The sequence below is a fragment of the Dunckerocampus dactyliophorus genome, chromosome 17 (assembly GCF_027744805.1).
Source record: "Dunckerocampus dactyliophorus isolate RoL2022-P2 chromosome 17, RoL_Ddac_1.1, whole genome shotgun sequence".
Lineage (NCBI taxonomy): Eukaryota > Metazoa > Chordata > Actinopteri > Syngnathiformes > Syngnathidae > Dunckerocampus > Dunckerocampus dactyliophorus.
The window spans coordinates 9448136-9469892 of NC_072835.1; the positions used below are offsets into that span (position 1 = coordinate 9448136).

Below are 21757 nucleotides of genomic sequence, written 5' to 3' on the forward strand. Positions count from 1 at the left end.
AAAATTGCCTGTGTGGAATTTGCACGAGAGCATGGGACATTGAAAGGTGGAAGAAAGTTTTATTCTCTGATGAGAAAAAATGTAACCTTGACTGTCCTGATGGCTTCCAACATTACTGGCATGACAAGAAGATCCCACCTGAGATGTTTTCCACACGGCACAGTGGAGGCGGCGCCATCATGATCTGGGGTACTTTTTCCTTCAATGGAACAATCAAGCTTCAGTTTGTGCAGGGGCGTCAAACGGCGGTGGCTATGTGGAGATGTTGCTGGGGGCATCCTCATGACTGAAGGCCCTCATCTGTGTGGTAATAACTGGCTTTTTCAACAGGACAAAGCTGCAGTTAACAATGCTTGCCTGACAAAGGACTTCTTCCAGAGGAATAACCTCACTCTTTTGGACCATCCTGCGTGTTGCCCTCATTTGAATCCGACAGACAACATTTGGGGATGGATGGCAAGGGAAATTTACAAAACTGGACATCAGTTCCAGACAGTGGTTGACTCCCGAAACACTGGCATCAAGTAAGCCCAAACCAATTTTTGAGGTGATTAATAAGAATTACCGAGTATTTCTGTTTTAGGAAGGTTTTGGGATTTTTTGAGTTATGGTCTTAAAATTTTGATCAGCTGAGGAACAGCGTATTTCAGTTTAATGGTTGTTTGCATTAAATCCCTTACTGAAAAATATTTTTTTCATTTTGCATTTTGAAGATATACTTAGAACCTCCTTAAGATCCAACAGTGCAAAATGTAAATTCTTGCAGCTTTTCAGTTGGTCTTAAATTTTGATCAGGAGTGTTTATACATTATAACATGCTGCTAGCACGTTGACCGACAAATGTGTGAGCGTGAGCTGGTTGGCATTGTCTTTATGATTGTGTGATGTACAAATGAGGCACCTCCATGGCACAAATACTTTAGCAACACAGACAGTTTACCTAACAATATAGAAATACAACTAAATAGGATTATACAGTGTGGTTACGCAAAAACATCTCTCACTGGAAGGGTTTAAGTTACCAATTAAACGTTGTGAAACAAGTGAGAAGAGTACAGTATAGAGAATTAATAAAAAGAATTAACAGAGACATGCTCAGTACCAGTACGTAGCATGGAGGTGGATAGTGGATTTTGATGCTCAAGTTCAAGCAGAGCAAAAGTTTTGTTGCGTTTGCAATGTGTGTAAAACATCATTTTTCTCACCTCAATGCGGGTCCTTTCTGCCTGTCAAGTTTGTTTTGGTGGCCCACCTCCAACCACCCGCACAGCAGGTGCACCCGTCCCAGTGAGCGCATCTGTAGAAGGAACTCAGCCGCCCTGTGTGACGTGGGGTGATGGTCTCGTGGTGAAGGGAAATTGTGCCAAACTTAATTCAGAATACATGTGAGTAGGTGCCTTTTTTACACGAGGTTAATTACGGGTATGTATAGGCTGCACTCCAGTTAGTGGCCACTAGATGGTGGTAGATGCAAATTTATGTCGACGGTGTGTCCCAACTTTTATTGAGCCAAGACATATACTGCATATTATGAACAAAATCTCACTGCACACCACTAAACAAAATGTATGAATGGCAACAGGCGCATACAGAGGTTATTAATGTCCCTCCTGCCATCTAGTTGAATTTAATTATTCTGCCTGTGAGTCACTAGGCGTCGCTAACATAGATAGATCAAAAATATACATTCAGTGTAATAAATAAATTATTGCTTTCAGAGCAATTAAGTGAAATTGGATAATTTCCCCCTGTAGACCTCGTGGTCTCTCACGGCACGCAAATCTGCCGCAGCACAGTGGTTGGGAATCACTGCATTTTGTATTGTGGAGGAACATTTCATGACATCATGTGTGTCTACAGAGCTGAGTCTAGTCTCGTGGCTAGGGGTAATAAGTGGGAACCCTTGGTCTAAAAGATTCTCTGTTCATGTTTGCCACCCCTTAGTGCACAGGTGTCCACATTTTCTGTGTCCAATACAGAAAAATGGAGTGGTAGGATAAGTTTTGATATTCTTTGGCTTTGTTTTTTGCACACAAAACAAATACAATGTTGGTGACTTTATGTAAAGCAGCAAAATATATTTAAAGAAAAAAACCAACATTGATTTCAGCTTTGTGTTGACAAAGCAAATTGTTATTAGTATTATAGTCGTCCCTCGCGACATAGTGGTTCACTCTATCACAGATTTTCAACAAGATATTAATTCATAAATTGTGGGGTTTCATGGTTGAATATGGCCTATTATTAGTCAGAACATATGCATTTTTAAGCAAATGTTTTTTGCCTAAACTTTGAATTTTCAAGCATAAAAATGGCTAAATGGACTAAAATACAAATATTAACCATTCAAAACATGTATTCAAAGGCACTGATGTAGTATTCTACACTGGTCACTAGGCGTCAGTAATGTTACTGTAATGTTCAGTGAGACACACAAGCACCAGTCTTGATCACCAAAACAAAAGGCTTTTATGACAGTTTTTAATTATCTCACACCAGGCAAAATGATCCCAAATAAAAATACCCGGCTACTGTTGCGGCCGTAACCCATGGCAACCTGAAACTCAACTCTGAACCCCTAAAATCACTTTCTGTCTGCCCCTCACTCAAATCCCCAGGGAACACATTTGTAGCAACACACAGCAACACATGAGTCCTATTTACATCTTAAATGGCTTATTTACTCTTATTAAGTCTACTATATTGAGCAATATGAGTTTAAAGGTGACTGTAGGGGTGTTATTTCAAGTCTAGAGGGCTCTAATAATGTTAAAAAAAAACGTATAAAGAAGGGCATAAACTTGTTTTCTATGCTCTAACCACAAAAATATTCCATTTATGAATAGGGAACCCTACTTTATCACGGTCGGGTCTGGAACAAATTAACCGCGATAAATGAGGGATGGGATTGGGATTGTTGTACTTTTATTTTTGGGCCTCATCTTGGACATCCCTGCCTTAGCTGTCACACCCTGTGTCGTTATTAGTTTTGCCTGTGCCATCTCGCTGTCCTGTCCACTTGTATCTACTGTATGTGTATTTAGTTGTTGTTTTCACTGTGCCTGGTTTACATCCAATGGGGTTTGTTTGTGTTACTGATGCTAGAAGTTATGGTTTTTGTGTATTAGTTTTGGAATTTTTGAGCCTAGCTCTCCAGCTGTGTTGCCAGGTCCGCAAATTATAAGGGGCTTTGGACTTCTTTTTGTGGAAACCGCCAGTTGTGGGTTTTTTTGGGCTTGTTTATGTACGTGTAGTTGTTTATTTGGACTTGCTTCTCTGCCTGTGTGAGCTCATGATCCGCCACAATAAAGCAAAATGTGTACCAAGTGTAACAGATGTGTACCAAGTGTGGTAAGTAGTCTGTCCTCTTCACGTCCCTATTTTCTGGTTGACTTGTCGCGCCCTCAAACACACTCACGCGCATGGCACATGCGCAGCTACGCCAGGCCCCAGAGTGACCGAGTGATGACTGACAGTAAAAGTGGAGAAACTGTGGGAAAAATATAATAAATATAATAATAATTAAAAATTAGGTGGAAGAGAGCACTGAAGGACTGTATCCCACGTCAGGTGGGACATGCCTCAAAGGCGTTTTGACGATCTGCTGCACGTGTGAGATGAGATACTCAGGTGCCGAGAAGCACAAAAAAACTGCACCTTTCGCTACGATCTGATCTGGTCTTTACCTCCATCTTGTGGGCGTGTGGCGTAACTACAGTGAGCAGAGGCTTTTCCAGTGCCTTCTCAAGGAACATACAGGGGGTTTTCTACAGTGGCCAATGCAAAAGCACAATACAGCACAAATAAAAAAGCCACGCCTGCACAATACACAAACATACACAAACGCAAGCTCCACAACACGGCAGCAAATTGGCACAATGAAAGTGACCCTTCTACAGAATTCCCAATGGAAATAGATGATACAGAATGCTTATTTTGAACTGCACTTCCTGTTCAGGGTCACAAGTGAGCTGGAACCCTTTCTACCTGGGCATAGTTGAGAGGTGGCATACACAATACTGGCTGCCTTGCAAAATTGTTCATATTAAACTGTGGTGTCGCTGTGTCATTCTTCAACATTAGTGCCCACATCGATTGAATATCACTCTGTACATTGGACTTTTATTGTCATTCCTGGTTTCTCACAGGAACATTGTACTCCTGTATATATCGAGAAAAGCCAAAAGAAAGAACATTCTTCATAGTACTTAATCCAGGGGTGTTCAAACTTTTTCCACCGAGGGCCACATATTGAAAAATGAAAGGATGCAAGGGGGCCACTTTGATATTTTGCAAAGCAACACACGTAGATATGCTAAGAAGTTTTATATACTGTATTTAAAGACCAAAACTGCATCACAGCTTTGTGATATACAGTAGATGTAAAAGCGTACTATTAGTATGAACTTCGGACTTTGCTCTTTTTTTGTTCTTTTCTTTTAATCTATGTAAAATTGTGACCTTTTTTCTCGTTAGAATGTTTTTTTCCCTCCTAATATTTTGACTTTATTCTCGTAAAACGACAGCTGTTTTTTCATTTCTGCTGTTTGTTGTTATCATTTTCCAACTATTTCAACTTTCTTCTTGTACATTTTCTTCTCGGAATTACGACTTCATTTACACATTTTGACTTCACTCTCATACCGTTATAACTTTTTCCGCAAACAAATTTTCCAAAAATTACAACTTTATTCGTTATTTTGTTTGTTTTCCGTAATATTACAACTTAAATAAAAAGTCTTTTGTTAATAATTACAACTTTATCCTACTATCCTTTATCCTACTATCCTTCCTCATAATATTATGACGTTACAGTCGTCCCTCGTTTAGTGCGGTTAATTGGTTCCAGTTGCTTATAAATTTTGCTTTAATAACAGCCGCAGTCCTCAAATGGCCCCTGAGCCGCACTTTGGACACCACCGTTATAATCTCTAGTTAATAGAAGTACATAGAAAGGGCTACTAACTGAAGCATGCCTTTGTGGTGGAAGTGTTTCACAGTAAGCGCTTGAGGGATGAAGCCACTGTGAATTGTTTTAGTGCTACCATGCATACAGCATTTTATTGCTTTATAGTCAAAATGGTATTTGCATTCTGGAGCACTGGCACACAGATGTTCCTTAGCACCTCCTTTTTCACGTTTTATTTGGTAGCATATTTACTGTGCCTGACTGCAGGCAGACTAGGATGCAAGGTGCTGCAGTGGGCACATTAAATGAATATGGCAACGTAAAATAAAATGTTACTATCATCTCACCCTGCCAGCCAAGAACTTTTAAAATTGCGTCTTCGTGTTAAATGTAAAAAATATATATTTTTCTGCATTGTAAAAGTTTTACCACTGGTACTGGTACTGGTACCAGCACCATTTAAATCATGTATTACTGCTGAAAATTGAAAAAATACAATCATGCAATGTAATATTTAAACGACGACAGTTTGCAAAAAGATTTTGCTTAACGAGCCGCTTCATAAACAGCGAGCCTCAGATGAAAGGGGGAGATTAATTTTCTTGACAGCAAAAGGTCATAGCTGGTATTCTACCCCGGGGTTCTTGCAAATTAAGGAATATGTCATGGGCAGAAATCAAAACACAAGTTTTACATGGAGCCAGTGGGCATGCAGATCTACAGGGATGGAAAGAATGGAGGGATTGTGTCAGGGATGAGAATCAAAGATATTTGAAGGATGGCATTCCAACTGTCATTCAGTATTAGCCCAATCAGTTACATTAGAATCTAGAGAAAGGAGTGGGGCATATATTTGTGATTCAAAATTTGCAACTCCCCAAATTCGTAGATTTTTGATGACAACACTATTTACTATTTGTCATTTTGCACTTCTAATCTTCATAATTAGGCTATTCATTGGTAGAAAGCCCATTGAATTTGCACAGTAAATTGAACTTGAACTTGAGCTTAAGGCAGTGTTCTTTATATGCAGTGAATCAGCTTGATACGTACGCCCTTACTCACACATCGCAAACCAACAGGACCTGAACAACCCAAATGCCTAAATCACTCACAGTGCAACCAGAAACATCACAAGAAGGAACTTTGCAACACTATGTGGGTGTCGACGCTTGCACACTAATATACGGTACATGCAAAACAATACTACTTTCTATTCATTTATAACCCGCAAGCCATGCTGGTAAGCCCAGTTGCAGAGTTCCCCAACAGGAAGTCACCCAGCATACCCTGCGGGTTATAAATGAGAATAAAATAGTATTGTTTTGCATGTGTATTATTTATGGACAACTTGGAAAGGATCTGCTACAGCCAACTCCTGGGGAAGTACAAGGCCTGGTGCTACCAGTTCATTCACAGTGATGTGGCCACGGAAAATGAGTGATATCTCCTCAGCCACCGCAAGTAAGACGGATAGAAAAGCTAGTTCATTCATCTGAAAGTGGTTCGTGTCTGCCACAGTGTGTCTACCAAACAAGCCTCTTTGGGAAGAAAATATTGCAGCTTCCACTGCAGTCCCTCAGGCAGGGCTACATGCATTCCTTACTGTTCAGTCAGTAAGGAATGCAAACGCCAGTGTCAACTGGGGAACACTCAAACAAGCTGTCCGTAGGTTGCAGCATCAGGAGATTGTTGAGTTCAGGCAGGACAAGCAGGACTAGGATGGGGAGAGGCGCCTCACTTCTGGTCCAAAGCCAACCGCAAGGAGAGGAAGGAGATAGTGGTGGCGGAGGTGATGAGGATGGAGGAAGGCTGTGTTGCAGGGTCAACAGGTGAGCTGGACAACTTCAGAGGGAGTTAGCAGTTGGTCAGAAAATGGAAGGTTCCACAGGCAAGACATAGCTTTCTCATCTGGGCCACCTACGACACACTTCCCTATCCTCGTAACCTCCACCAGTGGTTCTGGAAAAAGGAATGCTGTTACCTCCGCAAGGCCCACAACGCAAGCTTCCAGCACGTCCTGTCAGGCTGTAAAACCGCTCTCTCTCGACCAGGTCCTGAGAAAGCTAGCCGAGGTGCTGGAGAGGTGTCGACAGGACAAAAAAAGTCACCACCAGCAGAGAACCACAACAACTTTGTCACCGAAGGTTGGGAACGAAGATACACCAGACCAAGACTATTTTCCCCTAACCAGGAGTGGGACATGAAGGTTGACCTCGACAGGCAACTTCGGTTTCCCACAGGGATCACCACCACATCTCTCCGCTCTGACATTGTTGTTTGGTCCACCAAGGCAAGGGCAGTGCACATCAGTGTAGTAATGATTCCACAGGAGCAAGAGATCGTGTGTCTGTGTGGAGCGGTTACATTGTATGTTCCACGTGTCTTAGAGCAGTGGTTCTCGGCTGGTTTGGCTGTAGGACCCACTATCACCCCTTAATGACAAGCCACGATCCAAACTTTTTAACTCAAACTTTGCAAATGAGACTGGCGCGGCTGCCTGGAGGGCACTAACTTTCAGAGTCTTCATTGTGGGTGGAATTCCCCCACGCAACGCAGCGTGAACCTGCAGTGGTGAGACACCGTCTCTCTCCTTATGGTGCGCTCTTCTCCAGCAGATATCTGTAGCTGTGTGCCAGACTGGTAGCATCTCGCTCAAGCTTGACAATCTCACCCATAAACATGACACTCCCCTTGTGGCGGTGTTGCAAGCGAATAGCACAGGCAAGAGCGTGAGGTGCATTCATGGACATCAGGTCATTAGTTGTTTTGTTTTTTGTCCAGGCAAAGACCTGCGACACAGGTTGAGAATCAAAGTGTCAAAATTGACATTTCGTGTCTCAATTACTCGCCAAAGCGTGGATCTACTATACAATCAAGTTGTAATATCAGTAATAAAAACATTTCTCCCGTCAACATGTGCAAATGTTTAACAAAATATTGACAAAATAGGCAGAAGCGGCTCATAAATTGTTCTTTCTTTGTTGAGCTACTGTTATTGCCATGATGACATCTGCATGAAGGAAATATACAGTATATTAAACAGCAGTGAGGCATTACAAATCATAGCTACGTCAAAAAAGGTGAAGCACGAGAGACCTCACCAATGTGAACATTTCCTACTACGGCAGCAATCTCAACATGTAAGTTCAGTTTCATGTGCCTGCATGACTAATCCATCTGCTCTAACAACACAATTACAGTGCCTCATTTGGCCCTCAAAATGCTGAGCCCTGCCATTAATGGAGCCGGCGAGGATGTGAGCTGAAAGCACAGTCCACCGGCGGCAAAAGGACATTTCACTCTGGCCGTAATAAGGCATAACAAGATCTGCAAAGTGTTCTAATGGCAAAATCAATACATAGACACGTGAAAGCCAGCCGAGGAGAGTGAGCATGTGTGGCTGATCTTGTGGAGAGCCTTGTAAAAATATGAAAGACTGAACAAAACAGAATTGTTGGAGAATAAAGGAATATCTCACCACAGAAAACCTGTACAGACGACGGTGAGTATCGAGCTCAAATGCTCAGATTGAAACGCTCAAAACTTTGGTTGTACTTAAAAGCTTACACCTTAACAGATGCAGACTCAGCCACCTGCAGCAAGTGCTTAAAGGTCATATTGTGCAAGTAATGTCATGCAAGTGACCTCATTTTGTTCAATTAATAATACATAACACTTAACACAGCATGTTGGATTAACTAGCAAATACCGTTGTAATGGTAGCCTAACATTGCCGCAATTTTGTATCAATTATCTGTATCAATTTCTGCTCGAATTGTGTGCAGTGTATGCAGAATGTATCCACTTAAAGTACTCTAATATCTTGCATTTGTGTTTCTGCGTCCTTATTGCTGCTGTTTTTGCTGTGATAATTATGACAATGCGGTGAATTTTTTTTCTATATTGGTGAATTTATTAGTTACAGTTTATCGGTTCCAGACCCGGCCGTGATGTTTACATATCATACATCAAATATTTTCAGAGTTAGAGCATAAAACAACAGTTTACCACCTTTTAACTTTTTTTTTAACATTATTAGAGCCCTATAGACATTAAATAACACCCCTATAGTCACCTTTACGCTCATATTACCCAATAGAGTAGACATAATAAGGGAAAATAAGCTATCTAAGACAAAAATAATACTCATGCTTGTGTGTGTTGCTGTAAATGCAGGGAAGTTGAGTGGGGGGTCGACAGGAAGTGACGCCGGGGGTTCAGGGTTGAGTTGTAGCTTGGCGTGGGTTACGGCCTCGTTAATTAGTCAATTTTAAAGCTTGAATATGCTTAATTTAGGCAAAGAAATATGTAAGATCTGCTTAAATATGTATATTTTTCACTAATAATAGCACGTACACAACCATGAAACAACATGATTTATTCACTAATATATGTATTTTTTTATTAATACAAATATTTTCTGCAGCTAGAGAGTTTTGTGTTCTCTTCTTGCTGCTGGACATTTCATGCTCTCTGTTAATGAAGAAAGCATGGATGTCATGCTGTGAATGCATGGGCAGCTACTGGCTGTCTCCAAGGAAACAATTAAGATTGCCTCTTCATGGACAAGTGTCACACTTTTGCTTGCAGGCTGCAGAAAATGATCGCTGACGCTAAACCATAAATGAACAGCTTCCTGGTTGACAATTGAAATCACACTTTGCACAGCACAATAAAAAAAAAAACTCAATGTGAGTTTTTATTGTTCAGTACAGTGGAAGCATACGGCCCGGTTAGCCTGTTTTATGGTTAATGTCGAAAATGTATGACACAATTTTGCCTTGGTTTACATACATTTTGCGGTTATGTTCCGTCTTACACTGCGTGTTCTTAATGTATTATTATTATTATTTATTTATTTATTTTTAACCACAAAACGCCCTATATTAAGCATTTTTAAACATAAAAATGGCTAAATGAACTAAAATACAAATAAGGCATTCAGTAGATGCATTCAAAGACATTGTGATGATATGTAGTATTCTACACAGTGCAGCGTAACGATGAAGGGCAGATACAAGAATGTATTCATGCAGACTGATTTCGTGTAAGAAGGCAAGTAGACATGTTCGAAGGATTATTTTCATTATGTCAGACAGTGAGAAAAGCTTTTACTGCTTTTTGATCGTCTGTTTTATGTGTCTTCATCCATCACACCATGTACACTCACACAGCTGGAGCAAATAATTTCAATGACATGCACCGTTATTCGCTTTAATCTCCAAAATACTGCACAAACATACTGAATGTGGATGTGGCCGTATCTTATGCTTGCCCCCGTCTGCTCAGCAAAGTGAGGCAAACTGCCTCCCAGTCAGGTGGTTGAAACCTAGCAATACGTAGTGTAATATCTGTGATGTTCTGTGTGCCTTTAGGAGGCGCGGCCTGAGAAATGGCGTGTTTGACGTCAGCGAGCTACTGTAGAGTTGCTGAGTGTTAGCATGGTTAGCAGTGTGGAGAGCGAGAGTGACTGGCGTGAGCTGTGGCTGACAGCAGCTCCTGTGTGAATGTTCACTGCACCATTGCAGTAGTATTACACTACACTATGCTTGTTGACAAAGATGGCGATGTGGCAGCAAAATCAACACGGACACCACCTTTGTATTCGTTGCAACTTTCTTTGGCTCCATTGTGGTTTGTTTTCCAGCCATGATCAGTAAGAAAAACAGAGACCTGAGGTGAGAAACACTACTGAATTCAAAAATAGAAAACATGAAGGTGGTTTCCGTGTTGATTTTGTTGCCACATCGGCAACTTTGTCAACAATCACGTCTTCAGTGAAGGTAAAAGGAGCGTTTAATGTTCGTTTAAGCCTTTCATTCATCATTTTTATGTATTTCAAATAGTTTTCTGCATGTAAAACTATAATTGTAAAACTATAAAAAAAAATTTGTGTTAACATTTTCGGCTTTCTGGTACAGATCAGTTGGATTTACATTATTTCTTATGGGAAAACTGATTCGGTTAGAGTATGTTTGAATTGGACCTTCTGGAAAGGACCAAAGTTCCACTGTGCAATCATTTGAGGGCAAACTATAGCACACTCATTTCATAGATATTTTTTTCAACATTGCGATGCAAATACCAGAAAGCCTTTTCCATCTAATTCAGCATGAAAATTAAATTGCAGACACTTGAAACTTGCTTGAGCGCACTCCATTATCATGAATATATCCAATTTCATTTGTTCTCTTAAGCCTAATTCAAAAAGGATTAACATTACCGCAGAGGTGGAGGATGGCATTTTCACCACGCTCCTTGGTAATTTATCTCATTGTTCCGGACACAGTTTTAACCATGTGGAAATGACAGGATATGGTCTGTCATACACATGGACAGTCACCGGCTTCCTCAGGGAGACTTGCTGAGAGACAGATACATCACATGCACTTGAGATAAATAATGATATCAATCATAGTGTCTCTATGCTAAACCCTGGGCTTCAAAAAAAGACATTTTTCTCTGCTTCGCCAAGGTCTACATGGAGGATGTCAATTTGATGGTTACTGTAAATGTAAAAATGCACATATTTATGCTATGATATGAATAAATGAAGCTGCTTATTCAGTGAGTTTTAGTGGTAGATGAATGATACTTGTACCGTTGGAGGGGCTAAGTGAAGCGAGAGAAGATTCTGTAGCTGAATATTAATCTAATCTGGTCTAATGATAATTAGACCAGATAACACAAAACCCCTTCGCAAACATCAGATGAAGTCGTACGTTGAAAGGATTCACCGGAGAAAGCCCTGTAGCAAGATGCTGCATTAATGATGCATTTATGTTAACTTTCAGGGTGGGAAGATAATGTACGTCATTGATAAGGATTATATTTTATTTATAGAACGTTGCAAGGGCCAAGAAAAATGAGTTTGGACACCCCACCCTCGGAGTTTCACTGTCATTTCAGGGTTTTTTTTTAAAATAATATTGGATTACAGTGGGGCACTGTAATACGTTTATTTGACTAAAATACTCCATAAATCTCGAGCTGTGTTCAGGGTAAATCTGCATTCTTCTCTCCTTGGCTGACACGCTCGGATTCCGCACTCTCCTCCCTGACCATGCCAACTAGTCAGCAGAGGTATGGACGTGAGTCATGTGACTTGGACTCGAGTCAGACCAAAAGATCATAATTTTGATGACTTTGGACACGACTTGACAAAATCATCAAAGACTTGCACCTCGACTTGGACTTTGACATCAGTGACACAGGACTTGATTCGGACCTTAGTCGGATGACTTGAAATTACTTGAGATTTTCAGCGAATGTGTTGAATAAAACGAGTCCCGTTCCGTGTGTTCAACTAGCATGATCGTTATTATGTAATTTCCAGCAAGACAACACATTTGCCTCATTGAATGCATTCATTAATGTCCAATCAGGTTTAAGAACAAACAACAAATGTAAATGAGTCTCGTCACACCGGTCTTATTGTATTTTAAAAATAAAACAATTGAAAATACATTCAGTGTATTTGTCAAATATAATAGATTGTTCCATTGTTTAAATGGCATTTTATTTGGTAAACACTAAACGGTCCTTATGACTTGTAAGGACTCGAAAATATTAAGCCTATGATTTCAGACTTGACCTGACCTGTCTTGTCGTGACTTGAAACGTGACTTGGACTTGTACGTCTTTACTTGAGACTTGACTCAAGACTTGAGATTATAGACCTGAGACTTACTTGAGATTTGCAAAACACTGACTTGCTCCCACATCTGCTGGTCTGGGGTCGAGGGTCGGCTTCAAACCCTCACCCTCACAGAACTGCAAAAAGACACGAAAAAGTAATGTTGGATATAATTGGATGAATATTGGAGAATCCGGCATCAAACTGTGCTGTCTGTGAAATGGCGAGCGCAGAGAAGCAGTGACCGTAAGTCTTTAGCTCCCCAGAAAACAAAAAAATCCTCAGATTGCTGCCTTACTCTGGTTTAGATACACAATTCTTACATTCATTAACCATTCTGGCTGCCATTTAAAAAAAAAAGTACTGAACAGCAGTCGACGATCACCACTAGACACCTGACAAGTTGTCGTACATGGACCAAAAGTTGTAATGTGAGAAATGTATAAGATCTTGTGGAAATCTCATTAAATAAAAAAAAATGAAACCAGCAATAAAGATAACTTAAAAACACACCAACCTCATGTTGTGGCACTTGCACATTATGTAGAGCGAGATTGCAACATTTTAAACATTTACATCAGACTGAAAATACTGGACGTGTAGGCTGGGGCGCCTTTAAGATTTCGTCCACATAAAAAAGACATTTGAAATTTTTGCAAACAGATTTTTAGCTTTTGGAAAACTGTGGCCAGGATGAAGATTTTCAAAATGCCTTCCATGGCATAACAGTCCCCCTCCCCCCCACACACTTTAGTGGGTTCCCACATTTGTGATTCATTATTCACGGCCCGCAAATTCGCAGCTTTTTGGTTTTAATTTTCTTTTTTTTTCAAAAATAAGCCTGTTTTTTTTGGGCAGAAAACACATCTCATTCACCATAAGTGTTAATAACTCATAAATACGTGTTAATACAGGTAAATGTACACCGTACATGTACATGTTTAGGTTTGTATGCTACACTGTTTTTTCATCAAGCGATGAGATTTTGCACTTTGTTTGGTGGTCTTTGAACGCCCCATAGTTGTGTGCTGTGATACGCAAACGTTTGGTTGGGCTATGGAAGCACTTTTGTACCTCAAATCAACTATATATTTTATACTTTAAATGTGTGAGGCAGATGTAGGGCTTAAACCTGGATTGTGTTGCGAGCGAAGAATGGTAACTGAAGAGAGAAGAAAGATAGATACTTAATTCATCTCCAAGAGAAATTCACATGCCATAATAAAATGGCATAGTAAACTTAAACACTTTAAACTAAACTTAAACAAACAAAGCAAGTTAGGAGAGATAAGAAAATAGAGTAAGAATAAATAAGTACATACGGAACAGATCACTTCAAATTCAAGTGCAAAATAATACATAATAAGATAATAAGTCCGGTCCTGTCTGTGTTTTTTTATCGCTCCCCCTCTGTTGTGTTGAAAAGCTGCATTGGGGAGGGGGATTGATCTGCTCAGTTATTCAGCGGAGCAGGACGGTGATAGTAATCTGCCACTGAAACTGCTCTTCTGTCGGGAGATGATGCTGTGCATTGGATATTTCTGGTTGTCCATGATTGAAAAGAACCTCCTCAGTGTCCTTTGCTCTGCCACACATGTCAGGCTGTCCAGCTCAGTACCAATGACAGACCCTGCCTTCCTCACCAGTTTGCCCAGGCGTGTGGCGTCCTTCTTCTTGAGCCAGCAGACAGCTATGCCCTTTCCTGCACAGAGCATCCATGTTGGGATCTATTGCAAATGTTGATCCGAAATTGGAGAAGAATCAAAACGTAGGGTTCTACTGCATTTAGATAGTCAATACCACAGTGAAAGTAGTGATCGCAATCGCATCCAAGGTTGCAAAAAAGTTGAAGTGGTGTTTTGTTGAGTGGATGTGTTTGCTGTCTCAGATGTGCCACTGACTGTCACAATGGCTTTTTGCAAATCCATACATCACAGTCGGAAATGATGATGGCTTCTAGCCCAGAGAGAGGCACAGGCAGCCTCCAACTGTGTCTGAAATGAGAGACGCAAAGTGATGCTGTCTCAGATTTAAAAGACAAATTGTCTGTGGCTTAGTGGGAGCCCTGTAAGCCTGTTAAACAAAACAACGGCATGTGCTTCAAATGATGAGCTATATGGATAACGGAGCGCAGTGGTCTTCAGTTGAAATCAGTTGGACATCTTATGTGTGGTGATTCGATTTTGTGTCATTACCTCGCGTGTAGACTGATTGTACAAAACGGCTTGCAGTTAATTTGGGGTAATTAATTTTAATTATCAAGTCGACAGGCCCGGTTTGTACAGCAGATGGCCCAAGTAATGCGCTCAACTCGACAGACTCCTCCACTTCCTTCTTCAACACCTCCTCCTCCCCTTCCCTGTCAATCTGCAGGGTCACGGGGTCGCACTCGGGCCCCACCTTTCAACAGGCGCCGGGGTGAAACGTAAGACGCCAACGTTACGCTTACGTGATGACTCCTGCAAGATGAGAAGACGTAATGAAGCCCTGACAGCTGCTCAGAAAAAAAGACAAACAGTAGGTTCTTAAATCTTCATTAGTCAACGGTAAATGAGGTTTGTTTTACACCACGCACACACCAACGCACACGCACACACACATGCCAGAACCGTGGTAATGGCTCCTATTGATTTCTTTTCTCCCTTCCACCAGTCAAGCATGCCGAGTTTGGATGCTGGGTAATAAAATTACCTTCACTCTGGAGGATGTCAGGAAAATGTTCCAGCTGGAGATAGACTCCTCCGTGAGCATGTGTGGTAAACATCGCACCTGTTTGCATTGCCTTAATACTCAACCAACGGCGGCACGTCCTGTCTCAATCAACACGTCTTGCCCGCTCCCACCCGGGCGGTAATTCATTCATTATTCATCTCATTAGTAGCGCTAAATGATGGAAATGACCTTCGCTGAACTGTATGGAAGTCCATTTGGACACTGTCAGACACTATTAGACATTCAGCAGGGGGGGGTCAGTTTTTTTTAGTTCAACCCTGCCAGATAAACTGAAATGTGTGACAAAAATGATGTGAGTCACAGCTGAAGCCATGACATAGGCTATAAGTACGTGCCTCATTGTGACTGGGACATCTGAGTCACCTGGAACTGTGTGTTTGTCCTCTGTGAGCTCATCACTCTCGGTTAGCAAACACAATGCTGCATTAATGAACTCCACGCTTCTAATTGATTAAAATCCCCCCGCTGTGCAATTATGCGATTTCATAGACATGCTTTCAGTTTGTGTTCTTTTGACTTTCTGCCTTCCTGCGTTTTCTCTTCAGCCAACATTTTGATTGGTTAGGGCCTGGTCATGGTGCTGAATCTACACAGTTAATGTGTAAGGTCACTTGTCTGTCTGGTCATGCTCTGCACTCATGTCAATCTAAATGGTTTGAGCAGATCTTAGTTGGAAAACGATTTACCACCTAAGTGTCCACAACTTTTATAAAAACCTCGGTGCCGCTATAGTTTTGACCTCGAATCCTAACGTATTTTCCGGACTTTATGCCGCACTTTTTTCATGGTTTGGCTGGTCCTGTGACTCATAGGTCAGGTGTGATTTATATATCAAATATTTATATAATTTAACAAAGGAAAACTGAACCTTTGGGGAATTTTGACCTTAATGTGAGACATAAACACACGTCTTTCCCTTTTCTGTGCATTCTAAAGATATAAAAACAGATAAAAAAAGAGGCAGCTCATTAATGCACGCAATGGGACACGCCAATGCTGCCTACAAAGACACCTCCAAAAAACCTACAACGTTTTATTGTTTTATATACATGCTGTAACTGGCGCATTTATGATAGCACGTCAAACTTACAGTATTTTGCTGTACTTTGGTCATTTTAAGCATTCCCGGAACTTCCTTCCTGCGCTCATTGATTTTCACAGCAGCACAGCAGCATTGGCTGCCGCTCCAATATGTAGTGTAACCTTTTGGTTGTGACCTGAGGCGTTGCTGTGAGTGATGAAGCTAGTCGCTAGCCGGCTAGTAGTTAGCCAGTGTGGTGTGGCAAGGTGTCACTACACCAGTAAAGTAGTTCTTTGCGTAACAATGTTAACAACAATAACATTAACAATGGCGCTGTAGCTTGGTTGATACGCAGGTCACATTATGTGACTGGAGCATCGTTGGCAGTTTTTGGAGGTTTTTTCAGAAGGCTCTATAAGTGGAATACTTGCATCCCAGTACATGCATTCTTATCTGTTTGGTGTGAAAGTAGTGTGAACTGTAATGATATCATACCTGTGTGGATTGAGAAATGATGTATCTTAGACAGCAGTGTTGTTTAATTTGGACATTAACTAGCAGGAATAATGATGTCACGCTTACATTAAAGACATTACACGGGATGTAGAAAATCGTGGTGTATAATAAATGTTTTTAATTATTGCCAGAAACAGAAACTGGCAGGCGCCATGAGTCACCTCGCTCACACTTTTGTGCACTAAGCTGAGAATCCACTCTCACGGTGACCTCACTTTAGGATTTTTTCCTGTATTTGACCAGGAAAATCTGCAAATTCAGCGATTTTTCACTTAAGAAAATGTTAAAAACAATTGGACTCATACAGAAAATAATTTATAATACAGTTTAATGGACAAATATTCATATTTATTTGACATTATTCATTTTTGTATTTCTCATCATGACCCCTGCCTGACCCGTATGCCACTGCTGCACACTATTTCGTCAATGGAGTACACTTCTAAGAAGACTGCTTTAAACAATCTACCGTAAGACAAGACAGCAGGCAGTTTCTATAAAAATGAAGGTTGTCGGGATTTTTTTGCCTCCTAGCCTAAAGTCCCTAAAGTTGTGAAGGGTAATTTTTTTTTTAAGTATCTTCAAGCTAAAGAAAGACAATAAATGTACAGATTTAAAAGACGAGTGTGTGTTGTGAAATCCTTTTTTATACTGTAAATAAAAAAATGTCTCTGTTAGAGTTGGTGCTTGTGAGATAGTGCCAGGCTTGGTGTAGACCACTAAAGTAGGTGGTGTGATAGGGTTGCTATTCTTTTATAGCCATTATTCATTCATTCATTCATTGTTTGCCGCTGTTCAGGGTAACAGGTGAGCTGGAGCAGGGTACACACTGGATTGGTTGCCAGTCAATCACATGACACATATACTATTCACACTCGCATTCACAATTCTCTGATTAACTTAACAAGCAAGTTTTTGGAACCCAGTGGTAGTTGTCATGAACTTGTTTGTTGGTCTAATAGCCACTGAGCTTGAATGGCCTCACTATAAGTCACCCAAATTGCTTGTTGGGTTTTCTCTGTGCTTACTCTGAGGCGGCCTTGAAGGCATTCCAAAAAGGTGCGTTGGAGGAAAATGTCCCAAAGTGACAGAAAGGTGAGTAACAACGAGTCCAGGCATTGCTTATTGTTCTGCCTTTGGACACCGGGGGCGGCCACAAAGTTTTACCACGAAGACTCATTGGTCACATCATGCCGTCTTTTATTTCTTCCGTCTAAAACTTTAGTGAATAAATGCATCACCAACATTATCTGTCTATTCACTTCAAGAGACCAATTTCAACAGTCTCCTTTTTGCTTCTGTGGGCTTTTGGAGAGGAGTGGTAGTCCCTTATGTAGCAAGGGTCTCCGAAAAAACTCCAGAGGATCTTATGGCAACACAAAACTCCTACCTATTTCAAACCAGTAAATACCCTGAGACAAAAATTAGTGCATCCTAAAGACAAGGCTCCAAACCAGAAACAAAGCAATGTGGCTCCGAAAAAGGCTTTATCAACATCGCAGGGACAATTCTAGTGGTCCTCAATCAGCAGTACATCTACACCTGAAAGCTACCAATCACTCCTTTCAGGACAGCGAGGTAAAGATTTTGGCCAAAGAAAACAGATGGTTTGAAAGAGGAGTAAAGGAAGCTATTTTTGTCAAACAACAGAACCCATCATTGAATCGGAATGGTGGTTTGAGGTTTAATTTGGACCCTGTGTTCAGCAGGTTACTGAGACCAAAACCCACAGCTCTTAGTCTTGCAAATGAGGTGAAGCCAGGGCCGAGCCAGAACAATAGATGCTAACTAGCCAGTATCAGAGTCGTTTATACCCAATTCAGGGAGCGACACTTCCCTTTTATTGGAGGTGTTAATAACAGGATAGGATTATACCACTACTCCGCCCAGGCTTAGTGTAAGGAACCAATAGGAGGAGGGTGTTGGCACACCAATTCCGCCCACTCTTACTGTATTTAAGACCTAAGCTACCAGCACTTATTAGTTCGCTGACGAAGCTCTTCGGATGAGGAGCGAAACGTCCGACACCTTCTTCACAGAAGTACAGATGACGTCTCAAGAAGCTTTTTCCTCGATGGACAACTCCTGTACGACTGAGAGCCTACACAGACGTATCCTAGAAATGTGTTGAAATCTATTCACCGACTGAAGATTGAACCAGCAACCATCAACATGGGAGACAACCACTCTGTGACCTGAGCCAGCACAGAATAACCAGAATGTTACGTGTAATGTTAAATGTAAAATTAATTTCCACCAATAGGGGCAACATTGAAATTGTCCATTCATTTTCAATGGGAAAAATGTCACCGAAAATATTGAACTGTGGGAAATGTGGTCATTTTTACAAAAGTCCCGATGGACGACTTACATGTCCTGTATGAGCTGAACATTTTGAGGTTGGAATGGTTTGACGCAGTTTGGAAATATGGGAGTAGCTTGCGAACAAAAAAAACGGCAGAATTTTAAATGTTGGAATGTAAATGAAAAATTATTGTTGAAATGTATAAATAAGTGGAATGATTACAAGAGGACTGAGGGTCAAAGCAACAGATCGGGTTGTGAGACGACCAATCAACCACCTGAGCCATGTCACCCTGTAGAATGCTCTAAGTGGGATGCTCAACTAATGTAAAATGTAAAAGTATCTTCCACTAGTAAATAAACTGCCCATTCATTTTCAATGGGAAGTCCTGTGAGATAGCCAACGTATCCAGAATGCGCTGAACATTTTGACGTTGGATGGAATCGGTTGTGAAATGTGGGAGGAGTTAAACACTTATTTCATCCATTCACATACAAATGCATTTAGAAGATTTATTTCATGTTTTAAATCTTGATATTTTGGTGATATTCTCTCTCACTCTCTGTGAACCTACCATAAAAATGATGGTCTGAACATTTAATTGATGTGGTATTGTTACAATATAAGAACACAAAATGTAACAGGCTTCAGCAATGGATCCCTTATCATCAAGGGTGTCATAATAAATCGTGACCTCTCTACCTTCACCCACTGCCAACGATGTGCTGGTACTGTTAATCATATGTGTACATGTGTGAGGAGCAGGGGGGAGACAATTGATGGAGTCATATTAAGCCTTCCCTCCCTTCCTCATTGTTTAAGACACTGTCACCCTGATTGTGTCTGCTCCTCATTGATATTCATGAGCTGTCTGGCTGAGTGAGAAGATGCTATATTGCTACTCTGCCATTCAGTCTGCAATGACTCCGTGATGAGTCTGCGTAGCCTGTAGTCAAGTTCAAAGAGTCATTTAGCCGAGTGTTATTTCAATGGAGGGAAATGACTTGCCATCGCAGGTCTTTTCCCTCCCAATAAGACCAGGCTGGCAAGTCATTCGATGATCGCATGCATGCATATCTCACTGATTCGCCTGCAAGGGAACCGAGAGCCATGCTGTGTGACATGAGCACAAATGAGGCCTGATTGTTTTGTTTTGATTCATCCCAGTGAGGCCTGCGGTTGATTTACATGTCCATGATGCAGCTCACATCGAAATTCATGCATGCCAAATTTTACATCATTTATCAATCTTCTGTTGTATAGTAAAATGTAATTTTGGATGTTCTCAAATGTACACGCGGTCAAAACTATAAATACAATAGGGTGACCAAACATCCTGTTTTCCCAGGACATGTTCTCTTTTGACGTCCTGTCCTTTTTTTTCCTAGAAAGTTAGTTTTTAATAGAAATTTTTGTTTGTTGAAGTAATGTCTTGATTATTTATATAATTTCATTGAAAGGTTTGGAGAAGTATTTTTGTTAAAGCTGGATTTGCTACTATAGCTAATACACTAAGTCCCCAACTAACGAACACAATTGGTTCCAGACGACCGTTCTTATGTCGAATCGTTCTTAAGTAGGGGAAAAGGTAATATTACCAATGATATAGGTAATACATGTACGTGTATACATATACAGTATATGCGTATGTATGTAAATATGAGTTTGGATGCAGTAGTAATATTAAAGGAGGATAATTAATGAAAAGAACAATAATAAAAGTGATATAATAATACGTAATGATAAATGTTATTTACCTTTGAAGAGGAGTGGTCGAGCATACGTTGTTGTGGTGGAGAAGGAGGAGGAGTTATTGAAAAAAAGCACAAGTCATCGCCGTCGTTAGACTCTTCTAAAAGAGGTAGTGTTCTGTGGGTGGTGTAGAATTAAGCAGGCCTATTAACTCTTCATAAACTTTAATCACACGCTCTGTCCGGGTTGTATAATTTAGCTTTTTATTTAGCTTTATCGCCCCAGCGTCTAACTCTTCCTCTGTTGGTCTCATTAGCTCTAAGGCTGCATTAGCAGTGTCACAGTGCCCTCTACTGGTCAAGCATGTACAGTAGCAGTATAAATACTGATTGATGGACTGACTACAAGGCAAAATAAAATAAAATATAGACCAGTCGGCTTGTGTTCGTATCCGCGAGTGTTTGCTGGTCGGGTGTTCGTAAGTTGGGGACCTAGTGTATTATTTAATATGTTTTTGACTTGAAAGTGACACACTATATATAATTTCTGAGATTTTTCAAAGTTCTCAAACAACACTTTAGGCATAGTAAAAGATATTGAGTAACCTATGAAGCCGATCAGAATTTTGTGATTTTGGTTATATGGTCATCCTTTGCCACATTATGCTTCGAATTTCGCAGCTTTACTCTATCACAGTTTTTCAAAATACACAACCGGTAAAAAAGTTTTAGAACACTCCAATTTCTCTGGAGGAAAAACCTAGATTTTTAAGTGTTAAGATGGTCTGTCTCTCTTCCATTATTAATTCTATAAGCGTGTCATTTAATGTGTAGAGGGCTCTTGTAATGTTGAAAACTGTATTTTGAAGGTCGTAAACAGGTTTTTTATGCTGTAACAAAAATGTTCCGTTTAGAAATAAGGAATCCTACTTCACAGAAATTA

At 40.6% G+C, this 21757-nt stretch overlaps 1 long non-coding RNA gene across 1 annotated transcript; it reads left to right on the forward strand.

Annotated features, from left to right (window-relative positions):
* The first annotated feature begins 442 nt into the window (after positions 1-442).
* LOC129170298 (uncharacterized) lies at positions 443-16079 on the forward strand. The gene is made up of 3 exons (XR_008566578.1): positions 443-524; positions 14922-15065; positions 15201-16079. It is a non-coding gene; the product is annotated as an uncharacterized LOC129170298 (long non-coding RNA).
* The last annotated feature ends 5678 nt before the right edge of the window (positions 16080-21757 follow it).